Below are 5,186 nucleotides of genomic sequence, written 5' to 3' on the forward strand. Positions count from 1 at the left end.
TCCCTCGCCCCAACGCAGGTAACACCTCGGCTCCGCTCCCGCCGCGCTCCCGGGGGCCCTTCCTCCTCTTTTCACGAGTGAGGCTGAAGACAAGGTGGCATCCGTCACCCCCCGCCCCTTCGTGAAGGGAGTCCCGCGGCACGTCCGTTGTCGGGGCCCTCGGCTCCCCTGCGAAGTTAGAGAGATGGGTAGCGACAAGCCAGCGTTTCCATATAGAGTCTTCCAGTATCAGCCTGCCACATCACGCACCCTCGGGTGAGAGGAAGAGCTCTTCCCGAGCTCTGTCGTTAGTTAACGTCAGTAGGTAAGAAAAAGCAGGTAATGAACACTGGACACAACCGCAGAAAGTGAAATAAGATTACCCTTGTGCGTGCCAGTCAGAATTACAGCAATTTAATACCGATGTAATTTACTTGATGCAACCGTTCCATTATTTCATTTTTGCTGTTGAAAAATGTAAGATCAAAACTTTTCGTACAGTGCCGTCGGTATGACGTAACGGTGAGGAGTCTCCTTGTGCCTCTCTGCCCACTGCGCAAACTGACCATCAGCTCCAGCGCTCCGCGGAGCTACGTACCGCCGTGCCGGTTCCGCTACTGCTATGCTACAGGACCAAAAGCCAGTAACCACTAGCTCAACTAAACGAAGTGCCAAAATCACTATCAGCAAGCACGTTCAAGCCAACTGAATGTAAAACTAGCACTATGTTTTATAAAATGCTCTAAGATGAGGGAACAGTTACTTGACTTCCCCTTTAATTTCTTATCTACCCCCCCTCCCCCCCAATACTTATTTTGATATCTTTACTCCGGGTCCCAAATAGTTAATCATGGCAGCATCTCCTCGGCTGTTACACACCTCTTTATCCTTTGGAAAGAACAGTGCACATTTTTCAGAGTAGTGGTTTTTGGGGGCTCAGCTTAAAGCACTGGAAAGGAGTTGTCAGAGTGTAAGGTTTGTGTGTCTCTCAGAGCCCAGGTCACAGGTTGATGAACCCGAAGCACAGGCAACTACCAGTACTCAGTCACTTATAAAAATTCACCCCCTCTTTTCGTCACTGAAAGCTATCCCAAGGAGGCCGCGGCATTTCCAAGACCTGCTGCGATCTCCTAGCATTCAGAAGCAACAGAGTATTCTTAGCTAGAGGTTCACGACTCTTAACTTTCTGCTTATAGGCATGTTTCAAAATTTGTCATAGCCAGGTGAAGCAAAGGAATCCAGAGAGCGTCATGACCCAAATGACAGCGTGCTAACTCAAATTCTGACCTTACTTCAGCTTTAAACTGACGTTGGTAATACTCCTGCCGGCTGACACCGCTCCATTGGGCACTACAGCCGAGCTCGCAAGGCAGAGGGCAGCTACCGCGGTGCCTACCCTGCCAGAGCAGCCAGATGCCAGCGTAGTACAACCAGAAGTGAATCGCGACAATCGGAATCAATAGGAAATGGTATGTGAATCACTGTTTAATGCACTCCAGGGTGAGTCATCCCGATTCAACCAGCTTTCAGACCAGTACAATGTCAGTCAGCTCCTCGCACAGTTCGATATGAGTCAGATCTCAGCACCGAGTACCATATGAAATGAGTCACCGGCTAATACAGCGCCATGTGACTCCAATACCCAGCGCGAGTTGTCAGAGCTTCTGTGTGATATGAGTCACTTCATAGTACAGTAAAATGGGCTTTTTGGAGACCATTCATAATTAAGCACGATGCAACCAAGCGCTCAGTAGGAGATGATGGGAGTGAGCAGCGCAATCTGCTACGTGCTCCGGTTTCACTGTTTGCATAGTAAAGAGGTTTGTAAAATATTAGGCTGAATGAAATTTTTTTTTTTTTTAAAGCGAGCTGCATGAAAATAACTAGGAGCAAATACTTCCTCTGACATTAAAGCCAGCCAAAGCAGGGCTGAAGCAGTGGCAGAACTCCCAACACTGGAGAAGCCTGGGGTTTATTTTGTTTGGTTTTGCTTCCGAGGCAGCTGATCAGCCACTGTGAACTGACATACATCCACCGAGGCTGACTCCAGCTGCCACAGAAGACACGGCGAGGGATGCCGACAGTCTGTGCTGTGCAGAGGAGGAGGACTTGACACCGATTTAGCTTAACTGCAGTTTGCAATGACCTGGTTTGTGAAGGGGCTCAGCATGGGATGAAGTTACATCCATACTTGCGTTCGTACTGCTCCACTGTCATAGCACCCACATAAACGGCTGGACTGGAGCGACAGGTTGCATTTGTTGCTTTTTCTATGCAACTGGTAAAAAATTCTCTCACGGTTTTCCCGTATTATAGCAGAAATAATGACAGAAAGCGACCCTGCAAATTGCATGTTAGAGTAAAGTTTTCAGCGAAGTCTCTTGTGATAAAATCCAAAGTAAAGAAATACAATATTACCAGAGGAGATATAGGGCATCCTTCTTTAAAAAAAATACACAAAAATCCAACTGAAACCCCAAGTAACTACATTTCTTAACAAGAAAGTCAGATTTGACTCAGAAAAATACTTCAGTGCAGGAAGTTTTTTGCAGACAGCCGGCTGATCTGGCAGCCAAACGTGCAGCACTAAACAGCAAAGAAAAAGGAGCAGAAGACATCTGAGCCCTCGGTAGAAAAAGACCTCAGCTAGGGGTGACATGATCAAGGCACCATTACCTGTTACTACGTGGGTGTGATACATTTTCAGCCATTCCTTTTGAAATGTAAAGCAATGCTTTAATCTGAATAGATGAACCCAGCTCCTCTGAGCTGCTGCTCCTCTGGAGAAATAAATCAAATAAAAGAGGTAAAGGCACTCAATTTCTGGACATCTGACATAAAAGCATCCCAGAATTGTTATTTAAACTATAGAAGGATACTACTTTCTCTTGCAATTTTATCCACTTAAGCCTTTGACAGACTGGGGTGCAGCAGTGACATAAGAAGCCGCTTTATTCTGTGGGGCTGCCGGTCTCCTCTCTGCTAACCTGTCTTGCATTCGTAAACTCTCAACTGTTCCAGTCACCCTACAAGATGCCAAATCTCCAATTACACAAAAAAAACTTGCGAAGAGCTCTTGCTCTTAACTCACTAAGTGGGCAATCCGATAACTATGCCTAAAGCATGTGCATATGTGTGGGTGAGTTCATTAACATATGTTATAATTCTTCTCTATCTAAAATAGTACGCTGCTTAATGCAGAAAGCCTGCGTGTCAGATGTGTCAATGAAGAGGAAGAAGCACGAGCATCGAGCTTCCTGTTCGTATTTCCGTTGACAATAAACTGCCGCAGGCTTCAGTGGGAGTATGTTGCAGCCCCAAGTATTTCTAAATTAATAAAAATACAGATTTCGGAGATTGTCTTTGAGCTTGACCCCAGTTGCAAGCCTCTTCCGACATTAGTAGGCAAGGACAGAATCTCCTTCTTCCAGCTCACTGGTTATCATTATTGGGGGGATCCAAAGGGAGAGCAGCAATTGCGAGAGTTACGTACCCTCACCTAAAGCTCGCTGAAACCCACAGGTGGTTTTCATTGCTTTAATGGAGTTTGGATCAGGCCCAAAGCATTTACTGAAAAATAACTGGACTATGATGATCCACATCTGTGCACTCACTCCAACTGGCTGTCGGCTAGCGTTACGGCACAGGCCTTCGCAGGCCGTATGGTTACCGTGAAAGCTTCATGCTGTGGCCGTGCAAATCGGACCTGAACACAAGTTAAGGCTTGCATACCTGCCCAATTGTAACGTGTACAAGGAATACACATTATGTTTAAGTAACTATGTTTAAGTAATAGAATCTTTGCAGTTTGAGCTGAGAAGATGCCATTGTGCTATAGCATAAAATGAGGATAAAAGTGTAAAAGCTTTGTCTATACTCTTCTTTTTATGTATTCTTGTGTTTGGGTGTTGGGTTTTTTTAATTTGATTGGGGCTTTTTTTTTGTTTTTAAATTTGACATTTGTGGCTTAGACTTTAAATATTGCTCCTTTGGGAAGGCTATTTTCTTGGTGGCCCACCTTTTTTCTAACAGATTAGCAAATACTATAAATGTTACAAATAAGCCAAATATCATCTGAGGTGCTTTTAACCAGGGAAATAATTTTCATTCCTGACCTTCACACTCCTTTGCGTTCCTAAGGTTACACACAGAAATGCCTCATAATCTGAATGTCAGATAGGCATTCCTTGGAGTGGAAAAAGTATGACAAACATACTTATTCCAGTACCTCAACATTACTCTTAAGGTATAGAGTAGTTTTTCCGCTATTGTCAAAAGTAGCTTTTCAGATGCTTGCTTAAATCCCTGGATTTTTTTTTTTTTTTTTAAATTACTTATTAGCATTCAGTAGTACAAACGTGTACTTTTTATATGAATCATACTTGCTATCTAGCTGGGTAAGAAGCAAGAACACATGCCATTATTTTTCCTCTATTTTTGGTTCATTGCTTTTTAGGGACATTTTTATAATGGACTAAATTTGTTGTTATCATTATATAGAGAAGGACCTCTCTCTCCCTGGGAGATCTAGAAACACCGCACCTAGGCAGCTGCATAGATGGTACATTAGATTGACTTGAAACAGTGAACCAACCAGAGACAAGCTGATCAATTTGGATCAGGCCCAGCCAATGGGTTCATGACAGGCAGGTCCTGCTTGACCAACCTGATCTCCTTCTATGAGCAGGTGACCCGCCTAGTGGACGAGGGAAAGGCTGTGGATGTGGTCTACCTGGACTTCAGTAAGGCCTTTGGCACTGTCTCCCACAGCATTCTCCTGGAGAAGCTGGCGGCTCACGGCTTAGACAGGTGTACTCTGCGCTGGGTCAAAAACTGGCTGGACGGCCGGGCCCAGAGAGTTGTGGTAAATGGAGTTCAATCCAGTTGGCGGCCGGTCACGAGCGGTGTTCCCCAGGGCTCAGTATTGGGGCCAGTTCTGTTTAATATCTTTATCAATGATCTGGATGAGGGGATCGAGTGCACCCTCAGTAAGTTTGCAGACGACACCAAGTTGGGCGGCAGTGTTGATCTGCTCGAGGGTAGGAAGGCTCTGCAGAGGGACCTGGACAGGCTGGATCGATGGGCCCAGGCCAACTGTATGAGCTTCAACAAGGCCAAGTGCCGGGTCCTGCACTTTGGCCACAACAACCCCATGCAGCGCTACAGGCTTGGGGAAGAGTGGCTGGAAAGCTGCCTGGCGGAAAAGG

Source organism: Pygoscelis adeliae, unplaced genomic scaffold, assembly GCF_000699105.1.
Source record: "Pygoscelis adeliae isolate BGI_AS28 unplaced genomic scaffold, ASM69910v1 Scaffold98, whole genome shotgun sequence".
NCBI lineage: Eukaryota > Metazoa > Chordata > Aves > Sphenisciformes > Spheniscidae > Pygoscelis > Pygoscelis adeliae.